Consider the following 26878-nt stretch of genomic DNA (forward strand, 5'->3'; position numbering starts at 1 on the left):
CTGTTCACTCAGACTGAGTCTGCAGGCAGCAGGCCAGTCTCTGTCTCTGGGCCCCTTTGTCCACCCAGCTGTCCTCTGGACCTCTCTGCACAGTCGTCCACACAGATGTCCTGTGGGCCTCTGTCCTCTGCTCTGCTCCCCTGCAGCTTTGCAGCCCTGCCACCGTGTCATGCGCAGAGCACTGGGCGGAGCTCTTTATATAGAGTCAGCAACCATGTATTGCCCACAGGTGTGCAATGAGGTAGTCAACCAGGGCCAGGTGAGAATCCTGGACACAGGAGATCTCATTTTATCCACAGAAATACACAGGTTTAGGACAGCCTCTCCAACTGGTAAAAATATTTTAAAATTGAATTAACCTTATTTATGGCAGGGAGGCTGAGCAGAAGAGAACCAAAGAGCTGCAGCTGAGCTCCCAGGAATCAGGCAACGTCAAGCACAGCTGGAACTTCCAGCCACACCACCATACCCGCTGACCCCGTGTGGAGAGAGGGATCAACCCGTCCAACACGGAATAATATAAAGGTAACAAGTGTTACTCCTTTAAGCCGCTATGTTTTGGAGCATTTACTGTTCAGCAGTAAACAACCAAAACAGTATGGCAGAATGCAATCAGGTCATAGATCTGCCTTCTTCTGCATTTAAACAAGTGAACCATAAAAATGGAGTGTATCAAATAATCCTAGTATAAGAACAGGATTTATTGTAAGATCAAAAACCAGATAAGTAAAAAAACTGAAATGTAAGGGAAAGTGGAGATAATGCATTTATTTATTAGCTAATTTGATACCATCATTTTATATTTTGCACATTTTTCTATTGGGCTCTTTGTCTTGTTTATAGAAATTATTTATGTATTTCTGAAATGAGTCACTTGTTGGATATATGTGTTAGAAACATTTTCTCCTAGTTGGTAGTTTACCTTTTACTCTCCTAGTGGTAGATTTTGATGAAGGGCAGTTCTTAATATTTTAGAACACACATTTCATGTTGCACAATTTATCATATTTTTATTTATGGTTACAGAAGTTTTTTGTCAGTCGTGCAAACGAATATTTGCACGCTCTTAGTTCATAAAGTTCTATTTCCTCCCCCCAATTTTTTTTGAGTTGGTTTTTTGAAATCAGTTCAAATGAAATTGTCAAGATTCATTTTCTCCTATATGTGTATCCAATAGACTCAGCATAATTGATTAAAAAGAACAACTTTTCCAAATTTTACTACAGTGCTTTTTTGGCCACAAATCAAATAACCATGTATGTGTGAGTCTGTTTCTGGATTCTAAATTCTATTCCACTGGTCTATTTGTTTATCTTTACACCAGCATTTTTTTATTGTGATTGCTTGAAAGTAAGTCTTATTATGTGGTAGTCTAAGTCCTCCAGCTTTATTCTTACTCAAGATTATCTTGTCTATTCTTCATTCCTATTATATGTTCATACAAATTTGAAAATTAAACTAGTACTCTCAGAAAAACCTTGCTACTTATTTGAGTAAGTATATTGGATCTATAAAACAATTTAGAGTGACTGTGCCTCTTTTTAATATCGAATATCGAATTTTTAAGTTGATGAATGACTGCACTTGCATTTATTTAGATTTTCTTTGAAATATTTGATTAATCTGTAATATTCAGTGTAGAGATTACACGTACCTTCTGTTATAGTTGTTTTTCCACACGCTTTGCTATTTTTAGATTCTGAGAAGTAATATCTTTTAGTTTCATTTTAAATGTATTTACTGCACACATTTAGAATATAGTTTCTTCTTTTGCATATTGACTTTGTATTCAGTAAATTCTTATTTCCAAAGTAACGTGTATGATCCTGTTTTTACAAGATCATTTCTACCACACTCTGTATCCTTAGTCATTGAGAGAGAGACAGAGAGGAAGATAAAGAGTTTAGGAAAGATTTTCATCTAAAATTAAAGGCAGTAAGTCCTGATTGTAATGTTTTGCTTAGTTTTCTTTTATTAAAATTTACTTTTCTGCTTTTCTGAATTCTTCAGGAGTTTATATTATCATTTAAAAGCAAAATAACCTTAAAATACAGTTTTAAACTTGAAGAAAATTAATCAATCACAGTGTAGGCTGATTTTGTTGTTTGCATATTACTTGACTAACTACCTTCACGTGCCCATGGACTAGGAAGAAGGATTTCCCAATTTTTGTTTGGATAATATATGATAAGCAGTTTGCTCAAGTCTGCATCTTTGAGTTGATTAAATTTCTTTATATCTTAAAAGAGCCTTACAAGGATCTAATCAAGGAAATAAAAAGGAACTCCTTAGAATAATAAGTAATAATTAGTCCATTAGTTAGATAGAAGCATTTCCTAACTCTTTCATCCAATATGAAATCTAAATAAAAGCTTGGGATGGACTATGTTAGGAGATTTCATCTTCCTGGGAAGAATAAAAATATCAGAAATTGCAGAAAGCCATCTCCATTTTCGGGTTCAGAAACAGGTTTCCTAAGCAGGTGGTGAAGGAAATCTCTTTCATTCTACCTAAGGTTTTGCTTCCATTTGTCACTCACCTGGATATCCCTATTTAAACTTTTTGGGAGCGTCACTTCTCAAAATCAGGTGTATACTATTATTATCATCATGTTAAGTGATGAGAAATCTGCAGCTCATAGAGCCTTAGCCACTTCCCCCAAATCACCTTGTTGGTAGGTGACCAAACGGCCATGGAGCCAGTCAACGGTTTAAGCGGCAGTGCTTTACTGCCGCCTTATGGGAAAAAAGGGGTTATTACAAGTCCTGCAAGAGTTCATTACGGTTGAAGTTGGGCTTCAGAGAGTTCCTCTATCAAATGCAACAGTGTCTTAAAGTCATACTAGATGTTTATTTGTATTAAAATTCACAAAAGCGAGTGATTTTTTAAGGGGTCAAATTTAAATTATTATAGAACAAAGACAAGTTTATGGTTGGAAGAGTAGATTGGAGGCTGAGGTAAGTCAAGAAGAATATAAAAATAACCCACCAAGAATGATGACAACTTGGACTACATAAATGTTCATGAGCTTAATTTATGCTTAAGATGAAGTAAGGAATATAAATTATGTATTGAAATTGAGTTTGAGAAGACTCATTGAGCAAATTAAATCAAAGCATGCGGAGGATCACATTTAGAAAGAAAAAAATAGGACTTATACTGGATAGACTGAGTTTAAAAATTCTTTGACTTAATGAAAGGAAGATGTCTAGTATCTGATCTTAAGAAGATGAGTACAGTCTCACAAGGTGAGTATGTGAGTCAGAAGCATATGGGCAAGAGAGTGACTATAGATGTGAGTGGGACCGTAAAGCAAAGGGAGCAAGTGGGGAAGAGAAGACGGCAATGACAAAAACCTGGGATTGACCAATAGAGGAGAAAACATGTGGGGAACAAGACAGAGGGATTTCAAAATTCAAAGCACCTGCCAGAGAGGCCGAGCCTGAGCAAGCACACAGTGGCTGTCAGACTAGGAATGTGAGCGGAGATTTTATATTGGCAGTGGTAAAATATGTGTGGAAATGACCAGCTTTTAGGGTTTGCACTGGAAAAAGTGAAGTATTGCATTTAGATAAACATCCCAACCTCCTTTCCCTCTTTGGAAATGACTACAGTCAAATGACAGAAAAAAAATATTATGAAAGTTCTTTTCACTGTTGTGTACACCAATTTTAAGTAAATGTTTTCTTATCCACTGAAAAGTTTTGTATCATCACAGAGCACAGGCCTTTTCCTTTGGAATCCTTAGAAAAAATACAGTAATGACATGGACTCCAGTCTAGACTTTAGAAATCATCAGAGGAAAACATAAGTACAATGACATGGTAAAGGTAAAACTGACTTCTAATTTCAAATAATATAGAGTAAGAGAAACCAGATATATCTCCTTCCTGAAAAGACAATTAAAAAATTAGACAAAATACACAAAACAATGATGCTAGACATCAACAATGGATGCTGATTCCTGAGTGATTAGAAATAAATATGATGAGCAATAATATTGGCTTTGGATTCTGCACCGTGAGAGAGCTTAAAGAGAAGCCTAGGTGGAACAAGCAGATTTCCGGAATTGAGGAGGCAAAGCTGAGAGACAAAGCTGTTTACCACCAAAAATAAAGGTGATAGTTTTCAGGACCACAGCCAGGGAGAGCTGGGTGGAAAGCTCGGCAGGTCACTGTTAGTGCTGGTGTGCGAGGGAGTCACCCAGAGCCAAGAAAGAGCCTCCAGAGAAGATTAGAAAGACAGAGCCCAGATCTCATCTGGGGCCAGTGATGGTGCCTGTCCCTATTAGCCAGATTAGAAACCTTAACAATTCAAAGAGTACTGAGTAGAATATTCAAAACTTGTCTCAGTAATGAGGAATAATTAGCCCAATTACTGAATACTGCACTAGTCCTACCTAACAACTCTTAAAAGCAATCTTCCATAGAATCAGACTGTTTCTGAGCAATTGAGCTGTGTTTCAGAACAAAGCTCAAGAACATTTCTAGAAATAAAAGATATTCAGAACCAAACAAGGTAACATTCATAACATCTGGTGTCCTAAGATATAATCCCTGATGAGAAGAAAATCAACCAACTCAAAACTGACACAGATATTAGAATTAGCAGGTATAGTGGTGGCGATCATTTTGCAATATATATATATATATATATATATATATAGATAGATCAAATCATGTTATACATCTAAAACTAATACAATGTTATATGTCAATTATATCTCAAGAAAACTGGAAACAAAAGTAATTTTTAAAAAGATAGAAAATATAAAAGCAGCGAAACAAATTTAAAGAATCAAATATATTTATGGAACACCTGCTTTGTGCTACACACTGTTCTAGGCACCAGGAATAGAATAATACATGAAATAGACCAAAACCCCTGCTCCTGTGGAACTTTGAGGATGAAGTCTGTCCAGCTTTAGCAAAGACCCACCTGGCAAGACAAGTCCCTTTCTGGAGACTTATGGGCAGCCCTGGTCCAAGAGCTGCTCATCTCTCCCATATATTCCACTGTACCCTCTACATCAAGGTTCCCAGATGCCAGTTCTTTGGCTTTTATAACTAATGCTTTATCAATAAAGGAAAAAACAAAAGGAAAAAACTTCACTTAATCCTACAATATAAGAGCTATGCTAACATTATCCTGAGTTTAAAGACAAGGAAGCCAGGAGCCCGAGTGACCTGCCCGGGCTCACCCCACTGACGGGCACAGCAGAGTCCAGGTTCGAGCCCTGACCGTGTGACCCCAGACTGCTGGTCCTCACCACCGGTTAGCGCCTGTCACCCTGCCAGGCAAATGAACCCGCTCTGCAATGGGGTAGCCCAGCAGCCGTCAGAAAGTGCAGGTCACCACGCCTCTGGCTACATGTTCTGCAGACTTCCCCTGCGGGGGATGCCCACCGTGCCCTCGCCAACAAGGGTCAACCCAGGAACTGGCAGCGACAGCTCCAGGGGGTGGCGGGGCTGCTGACCTGTGACCCGGGCAGAGGTCACCAAGCTGCCGGCCCTGACCTCACCTAGGACAGCGGACTGCTGTTTCCAGAATGTCGGCCTCCTGCGCTCGACTCCCAAAGCCAACCTGGGGTCCAGGGCAGACAAGCCTCACCCTGCAAGGTTAGTAGTAGAAGTAATGGTCTTACACAGTAATGGTCCCTACTCGCTCTCCTGTCCACCCATTTTAAAGACAAGGAAATTGAGGTCCATAAGAACTAAGTCACTTCTACAACACTACTTCCTAGGTGATTCTGACTAGCTGTCGGTGTGGCTAATGCTGCCCCAGGGATTCCTTTCACAGGGACGAGGGGCAGGGTATAGACTTCCAGGTCTTCAATGCCCATCTTTCCTTTCTTAAGCTTATCATACTAAAATTAATTTAAACCCTTAACCAGCAGGGGGCAGCACAGGCAGGGTATTTGCGTTACAGAGAAAATCATCCGGGTGACCTTTCTATTCTTCACAAGTACAAAGATCACAGTAGCAACGTAAAATTGTACAGGACATCCCCTCCTCCGACGTCACTGACGCCCTACGTCTTTGCACCATGCCTGTGAAGTAGAGGTTTTTGTGTGAGTGAGGACATGTCTGAGAGAAGCCAGGTGATTTCTCTAAGGCCTTATTTCCAATAACGGGCAGAGATGGACTTTTCCACATGTTTTGGAAGCAGGGGGGAGAGTGACAGGGGAGGAATCACAAGAGCCTCATCACTTAGAACTTAGAACATGAACCAGAAGCGCGAACACACACCCCAGCCCAACCTCCACTCCCACCTCACTACTGTCTTCAGCAATTCTGTCTAATAATAAAGTCCAGGTGCCTCTAGCCTACACAGAGCCATATTCCTACAGAGATTAAGACAATTTACCATCCACACACTCACATGGAATTAGAAAAAGTGAGACTGAGAGAACCATTTAAATAGATAAACTAGTTCTTAATTTTTAAAGTGAGTTTTAATGACACAGACTAGTATTTCTCAAACATTAAAGTGCAAACAAGCCACCTGGGAATCTTACTAAAATGCAGATTCTGATTCTCTAGGACTGAAGCACGGCCCAGCTTTCTGCATTTTCCAGCAAGTCTGTGGACCACACTCTGACTAGTAAGGCCACAGCCCTTGCCACGCTCTGCCAGTCCTTTCCACGGATGGGGGTGTCCAGTCAGAATGAGGCAGGGGTGACAGAACTGCCACTGCTCCGTTCCCTGCCTCTCACTGGGTGAGCATCTCCCCCCACTGAGAGAACTCTTGTGTTCAAAGATGAGTTTTGTTCATACATGGCCCCTGAACCAAGCCTATCGATTAACCTCAAACTCTCCCGAAGAAACTATGATCATGCTGTAACCCCAGGCTTCTAGATCATTCCAAGGATTATTTGATTAAATGAGATTTTGAGGTCCAAACTTCTGATATGATACAAGCCTCATGTATGCAACACTACCATTGGCTTGAAGCAAAGGCGGAATATTTGTGAGGAAAGAAGGAGGAATTCTATTTTGTTTTTCATTACTGAATTACAGTGGTTTTCAACTAGGGGCAATTTTGCTTCCTTGTGGGCATTATTAACATGCGGAGACATTTTTGGTTGTCACAGCTGGACACTGCCTTCAGCGGGTAGAGGCCAGGATGCTTCTAGACATCCTGCAGCATACAGGACACTTCCCACAACAAGGAACAACCCAGCCCCTAATCTCAGTCATGCCGCTGTTAAGAAAACCTACCCTGTCCAACCCACTCATCCACATCTGGATACTGATTCATCTCTTTGGCAACTCACTGAATGATTACTTGACTACTTCCACAGATCATGGAGAAGTAAAAGGTTACAGGCAGCCACTCAAACTGGACACCTTCAAGACCTCACTTTCCATTGAGCAGGAAAGTTTAGTGGCTAGAGGGTCCAGTGGTTGGGCTTGAATATCAATTCTGCCACTGAGAAGCTGCGTGGAAATGAACAGGTTACACACAATCTCTCAATTTTCATTTTCTCAGACATCAAATGACTGTAAGTCCCCCAAGGGCAAGGACTGCCTCTATTTGGGGCAGTTAGGTGTATGCATTCTCCTGGCACCTAAATGCTTGTGTGTTTGTCAAAGGTATAAACGGTAGCTGACTTGCTTCTAGCCCAGTGATTTTTTTAGAAATCCTGATTAGAGACTTGAACACTCGGGATCATGATTATTAACTGCACCCTGTCCCGGCAGAGCCAGACTTATACTCCAGGATATGCATAATGTCTTGCAGTAGGCATGGACCAGTCCTGGCAGTGGGGAAGACCTTAGGCTCTGACATCAGGCAGCCTGGGTTCGAATCTCAGCTCCACCCCAAATGAGTTTCGATATTTGATTTATCCTCTCTAAGCCTTAGTTTCTCCTTTTGAAAAATGGGGGTAATAACAATTCCTATCTCACAGGGCTCTTGGAAAAATTAAATAAGATAATGTATGCAAAGCCCTTAGAACCATGCCTGGCTCACAGCAAGCTTTTGGTAAAAGGAGGCTTTGCTATACTTTTGGCCTGCACCCTCTGCTCAGTTACCTCTCCAAAGGGAAGCAGGGACACAGTGCTGAATCCGGAGCCTGGCCCCTAACACCAAGCTGAGCTCAATCCTTTCTGCAGCATGGAAAGTCAGGCGCTCCCCCTGCTCATTCCCCATGCCATGTGCCTGAACAAGGGGCTTCAGAACTACTTCATCCTCCTCTGCATGCTCATTAGTCATGTTCAGAATACAGCCCCAGTGACTAGATACCCAGCCTTTCATTCTGCTAAAAGGCCAGAGGACACTAATGAAGATGTCAAAGCCAAAAAGTGTTTGGAGAGCAAAGAAACAAATGAGGAGAGAAGCCTGCAGCCTTTGGTTCAATGATGAGTTTTGCATAAAGGGCTCCGTATTACAGCCCACCAGCAGCCAGACTGCCACACACTCTGCAGTCCATTTTTTTTTTTTTTTCACGATAGTAAAAGAATTTTATTTGACTCACAGTAACTTATAGTACAGAAATACAGTTATATAAACCCATTTCATCAAACAAATATTTCTAGACCACATTTTCTAAGTTTATAAAATACCATTATTGAGCCAATAATTTATTGTAGGTCAACAGCATTTCACAATAAAATTGGAGGCAAACAAGTGAAGAGATCTGCAATTATGACTATGGTCCTTATTCCTTACATTCTAAAATGAACACATATGTAATTCTCTTGCAGTAATTGATTAGCCACAAAAGCAGGTGTCATCATTTCTCCCAGTAATTCTGAGGTAATACTGGATTTTATATTCACCACCACCACCACCATGTGTATGTATATTGCAAATATATATCTGTTGTTGCATCTTTTACTCTCTAATTTTTGTAACAATTTTTAAATGGTAGCACAATTCTTTAAAACTACTTCTATTACCAATATATTAAACATGCAACATGAGGCAACAGAACTTGCAAATGCAGGTACCAGTCCATGACAAAGAGGCCAGGGTATTCTGACAGATAAAGTGGGTGTAAACAAATCATGTGCTTCTGGCTGGGCTGTGTTCCCTGGCATTTTCCTCAGTGCCTTTTTTTTTTTTTTTTTTTGAGAGGGCATCTCTCATATCCATTGATCAAATGGTTGTTAACAACAACAAAATTCAGCATAGGGGGGTCAATGCTCAATGTACAATCATTAATCCATCTCAAGCCTAATTCTCGTCAGTCTCCAATCCTCTGAAGCATAACGAACAAGTTCCTACATGGTGAACGAACTCCTACAGAGTGAATAAATTCTTACATGGTGAACAGCACAAGGGCATTCATCACAGAAACTTTCGGTTTTGATCATGCAATATGACCTATAAACCATCAGGTCAAATATGAATATTCATTCGATCCCTGTACTTGATCTATATGTTGACCCCACACTTCTCCCATTATTATTATTACCTTTATTTTTAATAAAATGCTGAAGTGGTAGGTAGATGCAAGATAAAGGTAGAAAACATAGTTTAGTGCTGTAAGAAGGCAAATGTAGACGACCAGATGATCAGGTGTGTGCCTATGGACCAAGCATTAATCCAGGCTAGACAAGGGCAGCAAGACATCCACGGATGCAGAAGACCTCTCTCAAAGCAGGGGGGGTGAGGCTCTGAGCCTCACCTCTGTTGATCTCCAAATTCTCACCTGATGGCCCCCCTGCGACTGTGCCTGTCCTAGGCTGTTCCTCCCTTGAGGAATCCTACCCGTCTCTGGCTAACCAGTCATCTTCCGGGGCCATACAGGGAAATGTAAAGTTGGTAAGTGAGAGAGAAGCCATATTGTTTGCAAAGGTTAGCTTTTTACTTCTTTGCAGATTTATGCCCTGTGGCTTCTATGCCCAGCACTTGTCTCGAGGTATCTTTACCACCTGGAGGAATTATGATACTCGGTAAATTCGATATGAGGCACGAATTCTATTTAAGGTTTGTAATTAGGAAGGAAGAAGAAAAGCTATAGATGTAGCATATGAAGGAAACATGGGAGGATTGATTATTTCTTTGACATATCTTCTTGTATAGTACCTTAAGTATGTATAGGTTTTAAACTACTAACTAATTTGCACACACATATTAACATAATAGGAATACGGTGACATAAACAAAGCAAATCTATAATTACCAGCCATCTCCAGTGAAGCCAAGAAAACCATTTAGGCACCCTAGGCATTTGTGAAAATTTATCTATGATATGATGGATATTTTCCAACTGTACTTGAACCATCAGACAAATTAAAGCAGCCCATTTCTGGGATCTGTTCACATCCCATATGTTCTTTTAACCATAGATAGTCTATAGTCATGAGATTTTGGGGTGCTACAACTTGCACCCCTCCCAACCCCTGGTTGAGTTCCAACAGTACAGATCCAGTCAAATTCGTTGTCTCACTGTATGCACATGCCAGCCTAGACATCTCCCTCCTCCTTCTTATGGCAAGTCCAGGAGACGGTGGGCTGGATGCAGCCACAACCGCAGCATCGTCCGGATCCCTGTGGAGGCTTTTTGATGATCATCCCCCGGCACGAGTCCTCCAGAGAGTGCTGATGCCGGAAGCTCCTCCTCATATCGTATCTTAGTTCATTTTCTGGGTATCCAAGCTAGGCCTTGATCTTCTGCGTAGAAACAAACAGACCCTTTGCCCACACTTTGACATGCCCTCTATACCACTGTGCAGAACTCATTGGAGGTCAGCACACAGGAACTGCTTTTTTTTTTTTTTTTTTTTTTTTAATTAAGAGAAAGGAATATTATCAGCAAAGAGTACCTCCATAGCTGATCATCTGACACCCTTTAAGTGATCAACATTAAGGATATTTAAAGCATGCGTTGATCTTTGATTTACCAATAGTTTTATCCTGTTAAGGAGTAATCCCCCTTTTCTTTCTTTCTTTCTTTTTTTTTTTTTTAAGTTTTTAATCTACACTTACCTGAAGAATACTATGTTTACTATGCTCTCCCCTATATCAGGTCCCCCCTAACAACCACATTACGGTTACTGTCCATCAGCTTAGCAAAATGTGGTAGAGTCACTACTTGTCCTCTCTGTGTTGTGCAGCCCACCCTCCCCTTTCTCCCTCCCCCCCATGCATGCTAATCTTAATACGCCCCTTCTTCTCCCCCCCCCTTATCCCTCCCTGCCCACCCATCCTCCCCAGTTCCTTTCCCTTTGGTACCTGTTAGTCCATTTTTGGGTTCTGTAATTCTGCTGCTGTTTTGTTCCTTCAGTTTTTCCTTTGTTCCTATACTCCTCAGATGAGTGAAATCATTTGGTATTTCTCTTTCTCCGCTTGGCTTATTTCACTGAGCATAATACTCTCCAGCTCCATCCATGTTGCTGCAAATGGTTGGATTTTTCCACTTCTTATGGCTGAGTAGTATTCCATTGTGTATATGTACCACATCTTCTTTATCCATTCATCTACAGATGGACATTTAGGTTGCTTCCAATTCTTGGCTATTGTAAATAGTGCTGCGATAAACATAGGAGTGCATCTGTCTTTCTCAAACTTGATTGCTGCGTTCTTAGGGTAAATTCCTAGGAGTGGAATTCCTGGGTCAAATGGTAGGTCTGTTTTGAGCATTTTGATGCACCTCCATACTGCTTTCCACAATGGTTGAACTAATTTACATTCCCACCAGCAGTGTAGGAGGGTTCCCCTTTCTCCACAGCCTCGCCAACATTTGTTGTTGTTTGTCTTTTGGATGGCAGCTATCCTTACTGGTGTGAGGTGATACCTCATTGTAGTTTTAATTTGCATTTCTCTGATAATTAGCGATGTGGAGCATCTTTTCATGTGTCTCTTGGCCATCTGTATTTCTTTTTTGGAGAACTGTCTGTTCAGTTCCTCTGCCCATTTTTTAATTGGGTTATTTGTTTTTTGTTTGTTGAGGCGTGTGAGCTCTTTATATATTCTGGACGTCAAGCCTTTATCAGATCTGTCATTTTCAAATATATTCTCCCATACTGTAGGGTTCCTTTTTGTTCTATTGATGGTGTCTTTCGCTGTACAGAAGCTTTTCAGCTTAATGTAGTCCCACTTGCTCATTTTTGCTGTTGTTTTCCTTGCCCGGGGAGATATGTTCAAGAAGAGATCACTCATGTTTATGTCTAAGAGGTTTTTGCCTATGTTTTTTTCCAAGAGTTTAATGGTTTCGTGACTTACATTCAGGTCTTTGATCCATTTTGAGTTTACCTTTGTATATGGGGTTAGACAATGGTCCAGTTTCATTCTCCTACATGTAGCTGTCCAGTTTTGCCAGCACCATCTGTTGAAGAGACTGTCATTTTGCCATTGTATGTCCATGGCTCCTTTATCAAATATTAATTGACCATATATGTTTGGGTTAATTTCTGGGGTCTCTAATCTGTTCCACTGGTCTGTGGCTCTGTTCTTGTGCCAGTACCAAATTGTCTTGATTACTATGGCTTTGTAGTAGAGCTTGAAGTTGGGGAGTGAGATCCCCCCTACTTTATTCTTCTTTTTCAGGATTGCTTTGGCTATTCGGGGTCTTTGGTGTTTCCATATGAATTTTTGAATTATTTGTTCCAATTCATTGAAGAATGTTGCTGGTAATTTGAGAGGGATTGCATCAAATTTGTATATTGCTTTCGGCAGGATGGCCATTTTGACGATATTAATTCTTCCTAGCCATGAGCATGGGATGAGTTTCCATTTATTAGTGTCCCCTTTAATTTCTCTTAAGAGTGACTTGTAGTTTTCAGAGTATAAGTCTTTCACTTCCTTGGTTAGGTTTATTCCTAGGTATTTTATTCTTTTTGATGCAATGGTGAATGGAATTGTTTTCCTGATTTCTCTTTCTATTGATTCGTTGTTAGTGTATAGGAAAGCTACAGATTTCTGTGTGTTGATTTTGTATCCTGCAACTTTGCTGTATTCCGATATCAGTTCTAGTAGTTTTGGAGTGGAGTCTTTAGGGTTTTTTATGTACAGTATCATATCATCTGCAAATAGTGACAGTTTAACTTCTTCTTTACCAATCTGGATTCCTTGTATTTCTTTGTTTTGTCTGATTGCCGTGGCTAGGACCTCCAGTACTATGTTAAATAACAGTGGGGAGAGTGGGCATCCCTGTCTGGTTCCCGATCTCAGTGGAAATGCTTTCAGCTTCTCGCTGTTCAGTATAATGCTGGCTGTGGGTTTATCATATATGGCCTTTATTATGTTGAGGTACTTGCCCTCTATTCCCATTTTGCTGAGAGTTTTTATCATGAATGGATGTTGAATTTTGTCAAATGCTTTTTCAGCATCTATGGAGATGATCATGTGGTTTTTGTCTTTCTTTTTGTTGATGTGGTGGATGATGTTGATGGATTTTCGAATGTTGTACCATCCTTGCATCCCTGGGATGAACCCCACTTGGTCATGGTGTATGATCCTTTTGATATACTGTTGAATTCTGTTTGCTAGTATTTTATTGAGTATTTTTGCATCTACATTCATCAGGGATATTGGTCTGTAATTTTCTTTTTTGGTGGGGTCTTTTCCTGGTTTTGGTATTAGGGTGATGTTGGCTTCATAGAATGAGTTTGGGAGTATTCCCTCTTCTTCTATTTTGTGGAACACTTTAAGGAGAATGGGTATTATGTCTTCTCTGTGTGTCTGATAAAATTCCGAGGTAAATCCGTCCGGCCCCGGGGTTTTGTTCTTGGGTAGTTTTTTGATTACTGTTTCAATTTCTTTGCTTGTAATTGGTTTGTTTAACTTTTGTGTTTCTTCCTTGGTCAGTCTTGGGAGGTTGTATTTTTCTAGGAAGTTGTCCATTTCTTCTAGGTTTTCCAGCTTGTTGGCATATAGGTTTTCATAGTAGTCTTTAATAATTCTTTGTATTTCTGTGGAGTCTGTCGTGATTTTTCCATTCTCATTTCTGATTATGTTGATTTGTGTTGACTCTCTTTTTCTCTTAATAAGTTGGGCTAGAGGCTTATCTATTTTGTTTATTTTCTCAAAGAACCAGCTCTTGGTTTCGTTGATTTTTGCTATTGTTTTATTCTTCTCAATTTTGTTTATTTCTTCTCTGATCTTTATTATGTCCCTCCTTCTGCTGACTTTAGGCCTCATTTGTTCTTCTTTTTCCAGTTTTAATAATTGTGATGTTAGACTATTCATTTGGGATTGTTCTTCCTTCTTCAAGTGTGCCTGGATTGCTATATACTTTCCTCTTAAGACTGCTTTCGCTGCATCCCACAGAAGTTGGGGCTTAGTGTTGTTGTTGTCATTTGTTTCTATATATTCCTTGATCTCTATTTTGATTTGTTCATTGATCCATTGATTATTTAGTAGCATGTTGTTAAGCCTCCATGTGTTTGTGAGCCTTTTTGTTTTCTTTGTAGAATTTATTTCTACTTTCATACCTTTGTGGTCTGAAAAATTGGTTGGTAGAATTTCAATATTGTGGAATTTACTGAGGCTCTTTTTGTGAGCTAGTATGTGGTCTATTCTGGAGAATGTTCCATGTGCACTTGAGAAGAATGTATATCCTGTTGCTTTTGGATGTAGAGTTCTATAGATGTCTATTAGGTCCATCTGTTCTAGTGTGTTGTTCAGTGCCTGTGTGTCTTTACTTATTTTCTGCCCGGTGGATCTATCCTTTGGGGTGAGTGGTGTGTTGAAGTCCCCTACAATGAATGCATTGCAGTCTATTTCCCTCTTTAGTTCTGTTAGTATTTGCTTCACATATGCTGGTGCTCCTGTATTGGGTGCATATATATTTAGAATGGTTATATCCTCTTGTTGGACTGAGCCCTTTATCATTATGTAGTGGCCTTCTTTATCTCTTGTTACTTTCTTTGTTTTGAAGTCTATTTTGTCTGATATTAGTACTGCAACCCCTGCTTTCTTCTCACTGTTGTTTGCCTGAAATATGTTTTTCCATCCCTTGACTTTTAGTCTATGCTTATCTTTGGGTTTAAGGTGAGTTTCTTGTAAGCAGCATATAGATGGGTCTTGCTTTTTTATCCATTCTATTACTCTATGTCTTTTGATTGGTGCATTAAGTCCATTTACATTTAGGGTGACTATTGAAAGATATGTACTTATTGCCATTGCAGGCTTTAGATTCGTGGTTACCAAAGGTTCAAGGTTAGCTTCTTTAGTATCTTACTGCCTAACTTAGCTCGCTTATTGAGCTGTTATATACACTGTCTGGAGATTCTTTTCTTCTCTCCCTTCTTATTCCTCCTCCTCCATTCTTCATATGTTGTGTGTTTTGTTCTGTGCTCTTTTTAGGGGTGCTCCCATCTAGAGCAGTCCCTGTAGGATGCCCTGTAGAGGTGGTTTGTGGGAAGCAAATTCCCTCAGCTTTTGCTTGTCTGGGAATTGTTTGATCCCACCATCATATTTAAATGATAGTCGTGCTGGATACAGTATCCTTGGTTCAAGGCCCTTCTGTTTCATTGCATTAAGTATATCATGCCATTCTCTTCTGGCCTGTAGGGTTTCTGTCGAGAAGTCTGATGTTAGCCTGATTGGTTTTCCTTTATAGGTGACCTTTTTCTCTCTAGCTGCCTTTAAAACTCTTTCCTTGTCCTTGATCCTTGCCATTTTAATTATTATGTGTCTTGGTGTTGTCCTCCTTGGATCCTTTCTGTTGGGGGTTCTGTATAATTCCATGGTCTGTTCGATTATTTCCTCCCCCAGTTTGGGGAAGTTTTCAGCAATTATTTCTTCAAAGACACTTTCTATCCCTTTTCCTCTTTCTTCCTCTTCTGGTATCCCTATAATACGAATGTTTTTCCTTTTGTATTGGTCACATATTTCTCTTAGTGTTGTTTCATTCCTGGAGATCCTTTTATCTCTCTCTATGTCAGCTTCTATACGTTCCTGTTCTCTGGCTTCTATTCCTTCAATGGCCTCTTGCATCTTATCCATTCTGCTTATAAATCCTTCCAGGGATTGTTTCACTTCTGTGATCTCTTTCCTGACATCTGTGATCTCCTTCCGGACTTCATCCCACTGCTCTTGCATTTTTCTCTGCATCTCATCCCACTGCTCTTGCATTTTTCTCTGCATCTCATCCCATTGCTCTTGCATTTTTCTCTGCATCTCTGTCAGCATGTTCATGATTTTTATTTTGAATTCTTTTTCAGGAGGACTAGTTAGGTCTGTCTCCTTCTCAGGTGTTGTCTCTGTGATCTTTGTCTGCCTGTAGTTTTGCCTTTTCATGGTGATAGAGATAGTTTGCAGAGCTGGTACAAGTGACCGCTGGAAGAGCTTCCCTTCTTGTTGGTTTGTAGCCTTTTCCTGGGAGAATAGCGACCTCTAGTGGCTTGTGCTGGGCAGCTGTGCGCAGACAGGGCTTCTGCTTCCCGCCCAGTTGCTTTGGGGTTTATCTCCGCTGTTGCTGTGGGCTTGGCCTGGCTGGGGCTGTTCCTCCAAAATGGTGGAGCCCCGTTGGAGGGGGAGCAGCCAGGAGACTATTTATCTCCGTAAGGGGTCTCTGTGCTCCCTGCTGCCCAGGGGGTTAGAGTGCCCAGAGATCCCCAGATTCCCTGCTTCTGGTCTAAGTGACCTGTCCTGCCCCTTTAAGATTTCCAAAAAGCACTCTCCAAACCAAAACAACAGCAGCAACAATGAGAGAGGGAACAGAAAGAAAGAGAAAAAAAAAAGGAAAAAAAAGGAAAAAACAAGCGATTTTTTTTTTTTTTTTTTTTTGTCCTCAGGTGCCGGTCCCAGGCACCCGCTCACTGGTCCTGCTGCCCTGTCTCCCTAGCACCAGGGTCCCTGTCCTTTCAAGGCTTCCAAAAAGCACCCACCCACCGGTCCCGCAGGGAAGGAACGCTCAATATTCTTTGTCCTCAGGCACTGGTCCCACGCACCCGCTCACCAGTCCTGCCACCCTGCCTCCCTAGCACCGGGGTCCCTGTCCCTTCAAGGCTTCCAAAAAGCACTCAGCAAAAAGAGAGAAAAAAAGGGGAAAAACGCGCGATTTCTTCCGTCCTCAGGTGCTGGTTTCAGGCACCCACCCACCGGTCCCACAGGGAAAAATGCGGGATATTCTTTGTCCTCAGGTGCCGGTCCCAGGCACCCGCTCACCAGTCCCGCCGCCCTGCCTCCCTAGCACCGGGGTCCCTGTCCCTTTTAGGCTTCCAAAAAGCACTCGCAGAAAAGAGAAAAAAAAAAAGGGGAAAAACGCGCGACCTCCTCCGTCCTCAGGCACCGGTCTCAGGCACCCGCCCCCAGGTCTCGCAGGGAGAAACGCGGGATATTCTTTGTCCTCCTGCGCCGTTCCCAGGCACCTCCTCACCGGTCCCGCCACCCTGCCTCCCCAGCAACGGGGGCCCGTCCCTCTAAGGCTTCCAAAAAGCGCTTGCCAAAAAAAAACAAAAAACAAAACCGCTCCGGTTTCTCTCCACCCGCCGGGAGCCGGGGGGAGGGGCACTCGGGTCCCGCCGGGCTGGGGCTTGTATCTTACCCCCTTCACAAGGCGCTGGGTTCTTGCAGGTGTGGATGTGGTCTGGATGTTGTCCCGTGTCCTGTGGTCTCTATTTTAGGAAGATTTTTCTTTGTTATATTTTCATAGCTCTATGTGTTTTTGGGAGGAGATTTCCACTGCTCTACTCACGCCGCCATCTTGGCTCCGCTGCAGTCCATTTTTTATAAGAAAAAGGAAAATGGAAAAACAGCTAACGCAAACTGATATTAGAGGCATATTAAAGGAACTGTATTCAAGCATATATCTTGATGTGAGCACATGGACCCAAGCCATTTCTATTTTATAGCCTAGTAAAAGTTCGGAGCTGAAGAAAAGCATCTCGTCCGATCTTTCTGTCTTCCAGATGAGCAAACTGAAGCATGCGGGCATTAAGGAACAGGCCCCACACTTTCAGCATCAAGGGACTTGCCCCCCTATCCAGTCCTGCCTGGCTCAAGGATTTAACTCCTGACTGTAAGGGACTAGTAGAAACTTAGCATACTTCTTCTCCAACTGCACTCTCCTCACTGAGCTTGTGAAGGTCACACATTCATTCACATAGTCTTCATGGAGCACTTACTATGTGCCACACGCTGCTCTGGGCACTTGTGCTACAGAGAACAGGATAGGTGCCCATGCCTGATGCACCTACCTTCCCATGGGCAACACCGTTGATAAAAGTGCACAAATAAATTGCACAGTATAACTTCCAGCAGTGTTCTATTCTCTAAGGGAAATAACATAGCACGTTGTGGCAAAGAGGGACATACAGCAGAATGGTGACTTGGAAAGTCCATCCAAGAGGCAGTGTTCACCAGAGGTGGGAGCTGAGCCATGAGAGGAGCTGGTCCCGTGGAAGTCAGAGCGAGAGGCTCAGGTCCAAAGGAACAGCAAGCACAGGCACCCGGGGCAAGCGTGGAAGGTCGATGAGTGGAAAGGAAGCCCTAGTGACTGCAGCAGGAGCAAGGGCAGAGGCGAGGGGAGGAAGGCAGAGCTGGGCTGGCACTTGCCCAGGGCTTCCCCGGAAGATGGAAGCAGGACTGAGATTTGAACTGGGGTCCCCAGGCTTAGTTTTTAGGGTTCTGTCAACTATGCCCTGCAGACCCTTCCGCTTGTTGAGCCTCCAGGTCCGTTACAGGTGGACCCTGCCCTACTGGCCCCTGGCCACTCTGTGCTCACACTCAGGACCTGGCGTGGGACAGGCCTGCAGAAGCCACGGGGCCCCCAGAAGCAGAGTGTCCAGGCAGCATGGAGAAGGGAAGTGGACCCTGTCCCCTTCGGGCACTGTGACTCACACGTGGTCAGTCAGTCAGGAGTCAGCCGTGCCCTAGTGAGAGTCTAAGGCTAACTGCTGAAATCATTCTTATTAATTGTTAATCACATGAAAAATCACGAATACATTTTTCCTTATTAAAAAAAAAGAAAGAAATGAAATAAAACATGATGCCTAAGGCTGATGTTTCCTTAGACTTCTCCAATCCTGGTCACGTTTCAGCCTCTCATCCCACTTACAGCCACATACTATTACTCTCAGTTAAGTGGGAAAACATCCAGACCATTTCTCATGCCTTGGAACAAATGCATGTAGGTGTATGCCTTGAAAAGACAGTGTGGTTCTTTTGGGTTCATTTTAATAAGTTGTAGCTTATTGTAGGTCATGGCTCTGCAGCTCACCTTTGCCTCCCACCAGACCATAGGTCTTGAGTAACCCTCCATGTTTTTATATAAACTCCCACCAAATTTGCTAATTGCTGTGTAATATCCCTTGGCATGATATGCCACAGTTGATCTCCCTATGAATTGTAATTTAGTGTTTGCAATCCTCCTTGAAGTGCAAACAAAATAATGCTACAATGTGATCACCTTTCTGTCTGCTTTGTGAGAAGTCCTCCATGGCAGATGGAGGTCTTTGCTCTTAGATGCAACTCCCAAAATGAAGCAGACTCAACTGTGGGAATTTCTAACTACCCAGTGGCCATCTAGACCTCAGAGACCCTTCCTTATCATCGCTACCCTCACCATTGACTCAGTGCAGGACGTCAGCCAATCCCCTATGCCTTGGGGACTCTGTAGAAGGAGGAACTTATTTTTGATGAACTCTAAGGACTCCCACAGCAATTGCAACCCAACACTCTGATTCTGGGTCATGAACTATGGGGTTCTCTCACAATAGAGGTCCAATTCCCAAGTGCCTCCCTAAGGCACTTGGCCGCCTGTAGATTGCAGAGTGTCACTCCTGGCAGTGGGACACACTGTAATGGTGCTCCTGGGGAAATGACAAGCATGCACCTATGTTGACTGCTGCTTGCCCTTTTCCGTGGCCTTCCTGGATATCAGGGGATATGATGTCACCTTCTGCAAATTTGATGTGAATGTTAATTCAAGATGAGGGAAAAATAATCACCACTTACTGTGCACAAACTTCAGTTTACAAAGCACACTGTTTCTCATTTCAGTTGTGGAACAACCCTGAGATTTGCATAGGAAAGGGATAATTATAATATATATTGTAATAATGTTTAATGAACACTGTTATTCATTACAGCTGAATAGACTGAGACAACAAGAATCACGTGATGGCCCAAGGTCACACAGCTAGGAAGGGAAGACGAACCTGATCCCAGCTCTTTGGATTCCTACTCCTTTTTCTCTTGCACAGGACAACCCTGAACGACCCAGCTGTGCAGCTGTGAAGACCCATTTGTAATGAGTAGGAGAAACATGCATTCTCAGCAAAACAAAAAGGATTTAGTGGAGGACCATATTCAGAGATAGAATCTAGATCCCAAAGAGCCGAATGAATAGAGGAAAGAGAGCCGAATAGGGGGAAGAGGGCATGAAGGCGATTCAAGTGCACTCTAAGAAGAGGTGGATATGCGCAAGCTGTCTGAGAGGCTTTTCCTCTGCCCATTATTTAAAGACACTCCCTGGGGTACTTCAGGGGCAGGTCATGGATGACCTCTCTATTGAGGTGGCAATGAAGCTAAGATGCCGAGGATGAGGGTGATGCTGGGGTTCTTGTTCACAAAGCCAAAGAATAAGCTTCACAAACACTCAAGGTAGGAGAGCAAGGCACAGGCTTTTATTTAGAGATAAAGTGAGAGAATAGAGCTCCTGGCTCACACCAGGAGGGGACAAGAGAGTCCACAGTGATGCGTTGTCTAGGGGTTTTATAGGCAATTGGGGATTTTTCGAGAGCATCAAAAAAAGGCTTAGGGGTGTGGACTTGTACCGCCTGCCCTGTCCTCAAGGTGGGCTAGGTCACAGTCTGATTGCTAGGGTGACAGCAGAGTCACGGGTCATGCTGATACCCTTGCAGAACACTCAAACATTTCAGGCCGAGTCACTTCTGGCCTTTTGACCTTTAACTGATCTCACTGAAGATGTCCATATCTTTATAGTGTGACCTTGACTTTGCATGATGCTTAACAGAGTTTCAATAGGGACTTCTTTGCCCACTGTTACATTGCTCTGACTGTAAATATTCCACCCTGCTTTTCCCAGAGGCCCTCACCCTGCTCTGACTACACCCACCGTCCTTGTCTCAAGGGGATTCCGGTTTTGCAAAGAAACGTGAAGAGCAAACCAGGTATAGGGAACAGTGCAAAGTTCTCCAGATAGACAAACTCACTGGAAGGCCAGAGGAACCCTTCGTATGGGGAGCCATAAGAGGTGGGCCTCTTAATGACAGTCCGCCCTATGGGAGCTCCGAGGATGGCTTCCAGGACGAGACAGGACTTGAGGGACTTGTGAGGAAGCAACTGATTTTACCCAAGGCAAGCACAGCGAAGCAGGGCACTCCAGACAGGACTGGAGGCAGAAGAGACATTACTGGTGACTAAAGAGTAAGATTCAGTCTGTTAATCTATGAATGGAAAAGTAGGATAGAGGGTTCACTGCATCCCTGTAGATGCCAGTGAGGAAGTTGAGCCCAAGCTGGCAGGCCTCAGTCTAGCTCTCAGATCCCCCGGGTTCCCGTCTGGAACTGGCTGTGCCCCAGTTCCTCGCTTCTGCTGGCAGAGTGGCGGTCAGGAAGGCGGCCCCGGCCACGGTTGGATATGGGGCCGCCTGCAGCCAGCACCGAAGCCCTGACACACTCATGTCCAAGCCTGCTTCCTTGTTCCCCCTAGAAGCTTCCCAAAGACCTTAGGATCCTCTTTGACTTTCTTTAAACGTTTCTCCACGAAACAGTGTGAGGAACAAGAGGAAAAGCATGGCCCCATCACAAACCTGTTCCAGCCTGGAAAGCAGGCCCACGCCCTGCCAGTTCCACCGCGGCTTTGGGGCACCCCAGGGAGGAAAAGAGCACAGACATGCACTTGGGGAGCACCACACAAAGCACCATCTCTCGGGAGGGGGACCCACCCCGGGGGGGGACCTCGGCTCAGGGCCTGCATCTCAGCACAAGCCAATGGGGCCCCTGGGGCATAAAAGGTCCCCACCCCTGGGGTGGGGTCTCCAGGCTGTGGCTTTGGAGGCATCCCTCTAAAAGGACATGGGACACGGTCCCCTGCCACTGCAGGGTCTGCAGAGGGATGAGGAGTGAGCAGGGCAGGTGTGCACCCTGAGCCAGCGCAGCCACGCCTGCTCTCAGCCAGGCCTTAGCCTGGGCTGCTCGAATGAGATCCCGTGGGCCACAGACTTGACTCAGGAAGCCACTGCAGGGCCAGCCCAGACGGCTGCTTTCCAGCTAATGCACTCTAGCTGCGTGCAGGGCTGGTCAGCCGAAGGTAGCTAATTCTTGGCAGAGGCATGATATGGCAGATGGTTTGGAATGTCCCAGGTTCTGAGTCAGCTTGGGGGTCAAACAGACACCTGGTCCCTCGGGATGGTTGCCTGGCCATCAGGAGGCTCAGTGTGAGACAGCTGACAGTGTGCAGAGACTGGGGGCGGGCGGCCACAGGGACGTCCCCTGTGCTTCTGTTAGGATCAGAGACTGAAACAGAGAGAAAAGGCCTGGGTTAGGATTTGGGCTCTTTTCTTGGCTCAGACGCCTCCTCCAGGGCATCACCTTCTCCTGCAGAAGCCTCGGGGCAGGAGGACTTGAGAAAGACAGTGAGGGGAGCCCTTGGTTCAGGGCCCCAGGGCAGGTCTCAGGTGCCCTGGGCAGATCTCAGCGGTTCAGGGATCTCTGTCCCCAGGGAACCAACCTGTTTCTGTCCCAGATCCATCATTAACCAGTGTTGTGAGCCTGGAAAAACCACTGAACTCTCTAAATGTCAATGCCCTAAACTGTAAAATATTGGTAACAGCTTCTATTCTGCCCATCCCACAGGACTGACGTGAGGACTCATGGGAGATGCTAACAGATACTGTTTGTGAGCCATAAGCATCATCTCCATGTAAAGGCTGAAGAGTGAACTCCCCCCGCCTCTATCCTGTAATCATCCGAGGCCCCCCTAAATGCAGCCACTACCGAATTTCTAGAGACATGTAATGACTGAACACTTAACAGAGCACTTAGGAAGTAACAGCCATTTTCTTAAGGCCTGGCCTATATTTAAACATTTTATCCTCATGCCACAATACCAAAGAGTAATTTCTATTAATGTTTTCATAGGATAGTGCAGAGAATGGAGGCACAACTGGGTGATGTAATCTTCCCAGATTCATGTGGCTTCTGAGTGGGATTTGAACCCAAGATATGAGGCACTGGCCTCACAGGCTCAGGCACTGTGCTCTGCTGACCTTCTGTAACTGTCTCATCTGAGCAACGCTATTTCCCACAGCATCTGTCCACTGGGTGTTTTAAGTGCACACCAAACGGCAAGATGCTCCGAAAGCCCAACTGTGATTCAGGAGGCTCCACTTGGCAGCTGGCGAATGAGGGATCAGAAGTTTGAAATGGGGATATGTTATTACTAATTTCCTATGGTTTTCTGCCAATAAGATGTGAACAGCTCTCTTTATTGTGAATGCTTTTCCCAGATGCTTACACGGTGGGGAGAAAGAGAAAAGTCCTTTCTCCTTTGAGAAGATATGCAGCCCACCCCCAGAAGTGGGTCAGAAAAGTGGGCATCATGTCACACGGCAGGATGCACCCCACCTGTGGGTCAGTTGAAGATACTGTGGAAATTCGGTCTTTAAGTAAGATTCAACTATAGTGATTGAAGTTACTCAGTGTGCCATATGTAAAAGAAAACTATAAAAGTGCTAAGCCCTTTTTATTCCATGCATGAAAGTTTTCATTCACTAAGTCAATCAGTAGTTCTATGACTGTAGAAATAAAGATGCATTTAAAACTCGGGTTTGGTTCATATTTAACAGTAAACAATGTCTCAAGCTAATGTTTCGATATTAGCTGATTGCCCAACACTAGCAGAAATAGATCCCTCCCTGAAATGGTGCTGCCAGATTATTTTTTAATTAATTCACCAGTATTTAGAAGAGCTTTAGATGAGCATAAAGTTGAGCAGATGATGGAGAAAGTTCTCATATAAGCCCTTCCTGCACAGCTCCCTCTGTTATCCACATCCTCTGTTACTGAACCAATATTGATCCATACTTTACACTAAGACTCATTTTGTGTGTTGTATATTCTTACAGGTTTTGAAAAATATATAATATTTTGTGTCAAGCAACCAGAAGAGTCCAGCTGCTCTTCTAACCCCTGTGCTACCTGTCGGCCCCCCACCCTTTCCCCCTAAACTCCTGACAACCACTGATCTTCTCACTGTCTCTGATTTGTGCCTTTTCCAGAATGTGTTCCAGTTGGAATAGTATATGCAGCTTTTTCAGACTGCTTTCTTTCACCTAGCCTTACATGTTTAAGGTTTTTCCATAGCTTGATTACTTTCTCACCAACCAGTATTCCATTGTAGGGATGTGACACCATTTTTTGATCTGTTCACCTATTGAAGGATAGTTCGGTTGGTCCCAGTTTTTGACGATTATGAATGAGGCTGCCATCAACATTCTATTTCGGGTCTGTCTCAGCAAATTGACAGTGATGTCATCAGCTAGGAAGGCCTGGGGGCACTCACCGGGGTCCCTGCTCTTTGTGGGAAGCCCCCTCCAGACATATCCCTAACCAGAGCTAAAGTGTGGCTGTTCCAGCCCTTGTGGCTCTTACCATGATTGCAGGACACACTTCAGCAATAACTGCCAGGGAACTTTGAAAGAAAAAGCAAGGTTTATTACTCACAAATCCTGAAGACTACATGGCCTGCCCAGAGCACACAACAGAAAGAGAGAGAGAGAGAGCACATGCAGAGAACTGTTCATACTGGTTATTTTTAACTAGTAGGATATCAGTGTTTTCAAAGTTTCTATAATTGATTATATGTACAACACAGTAAAAATGAATGAATATCATAGAATATTTTGACTCGTACAGACTCTAGTGCCCAGTAAAAGCTTATGTTTAATCAGCTGTAAGTCCCATACAACTGATGGTAAGTGAGGTAACAGCATACGTGGGCCCACGGTGACCAACAGGGCCTGCAAAGAGTCCAAGAGGACAGTGGCCAGTTAGTGGTCCTCAGATGGGGAGGGAGGAGTGATAGGACCCTGTCATTGGGTTACAGCACGTACTTTAGTACCGTTTGTAGATTGAACGATTCATGTTGATTCAAGTGGCCTTTAGCTTCAAAGCCAAGGACCCCGTTTCTCAATGCTTTGCCTCCCTTCACCCACCAAGGAGGATGGCCCCAAATGGCTCGATCCGGCCTTGTTAATGCACTGCCACCATACATGTTGTCCATGTCCATCTCAAGCAAAGCTCTCTGAGTGAGTCCTGAGTGGCACCGCCATGACTGACAGGTGCTTGGTGTCCCCCTAAATGCCCCCAGGTGCCTGGAGGAGCTGCTTCCTCACGACAGAGCAGAGGGAGAGGCCCCGTCGATGCAGAGGTAAGGTCACCTGCCTCTGTCTAAGGTGGGAATGCAGCTCTGTTGCTTCAGCTTATTTCATGTTCAGTTGAATTCATGTATGAAAATTCGACTATATAGTATCAAAGTTATATACAATGTCCAAGCTGGGGAGACTGTCAGCTGGGAATCTTTTCCCAACTAATGCCTGATTTAAGAGGCCATTCACAAGTGACCACGTCAATTACAAACCAAGATGGCCTTGGGAGATGTGTCCCCCAGGGAACGCTGGTGCCTGTGGGCGCAAGTGCATTTGCTCTCTTCTGACTCTTGGCTTCTCCTGAGTCAACTGCTGCTTCCCACCTGGTTCTGTAGACTCACTGAGAGAACAAAAGTTCTCTACAGGCAGGAAACAGGATGATCTGATTCTCATAGTGTTTTCTTTTCTGGAATTGCACGTGGACTCAAGAACCAGTGAAAACAGCATGTTTTAGAATCCCTTGCTACGGAAAAAAACCTATGCAAAAAGAAAGGGGGGCACTTTCTTACTGGTTTTAGTATGAAAGTCACTCTGATTCAGCTTCCTGCTGGGAATGTGGGCTGGGGATGTGGTATAAGGACCAATTTTCCAGGTAAAGACCTATGGCCTTGTCCACAGTCCCTGGGGGCAGCTGTGTTCCCTTGAGGTGGTGTGGATCTGCATGCATGGAGCTGGAAAGGTGTCTGTGTGTGAGTCTGTGGTGTGACTATGAGTGGGCAGGCAATGTGTATGGGTCAGAGTATGCATTTCCCCAGTAGATATATCCCACTTGTACATCATGAGTGCCTGTGTCAGCTTTCTCAGAAAACCTCAACCCCACAGCACACTTTACCTGCATTGTCTTGCTCATCCCGCACCAGAGCTGTGCCTGGGTGTTGGCTTATGGTCCCCACTCTGCAGAGAGAAACTGAACTGCAGAGATGAATGGTCCAAGGCAATTTGCAGTGCCTGGAAGTTCTAGAATCTACAGAGGTCCCCACCACTGCCCATCACTGTAAGTGGCCTCAGTGGTCACAGCGCCCAGGGCAGCTATGGGTGCATTTGTCTGCTGGTGTTGGTGTAGTCATCAGTGTGAAACACACATAGAAAGCCTGCGGGCTCCTGGTCAGCCCAGAGATTCTGAGAGGTGTGAGCCCCCACGTAGGACAATGCAGGTCAGCGTCTGTCTGTGTGGGGTCAGTCAGTCTCTGGTCTAGAGCAGATATGAGTCAGGGAGATATTTTAGGATATTTAATAATATCATCATCACACATACCAGAAGTGTCAAATTGTGTAGCTTCATGCCTTGGATGGTGACATATGAGAACTCCATGTACAGCTTTGCTCCCTGGACTCTGCCCCTCATGTCTTGCCTGTCCTGCTCCTGTGCCTTCCTCTCCCCCCAAGAAGGCTGGCCCCTAACAGCTCATCCTTGCTTGTGAACCCGTTACTGCCATGCACCTTGGCACCATGTCGGTATCAACCAAAACTCCCTGTTAAGTCCTGAGCAGCACCAGTGACTGATGGCCACTGTGTCCCTCTAGGTCCACAGGAGGGCCTGGTGGACAAGCATCCCGGGGGCAGAGCTGAGGAAGAGGCCCATCTAAA

The 26878-nt window shown here is 43.8% G+C and overlaps 1 long non-coding RNA gene across 1 annotated transcript; it reads left to right on the plus strand.

The window, feature by feature from the left end:
- The first annotated feature begins 247 nt into the window (after positions 1-247).
- On the plus strand, positions 248-26878 carry LOC140846533 (uncharacterized). The gene is made up of 3 exons (XR_012125710.1): positions 248-525; positions 25234-25293; positions 26815-26878. It is a non-coding gene; the product is annotated as an uncharacterized lncRNA (long non-coding RNA).

This window comes from Manis javanica, chromosome 15 (assembly GCF_040802235.1).
Source record: "Manis javanica isolate MJ-LG chromosome 15, MJ_LKY, whole genome shotgun sequence".
Taxonomy (NCBI): domain Eukaryota; kingdom Metazoa; phylum Chordata; class Mammalia; order Pholidota; family Manidae; genus Manis; species Manis javanica.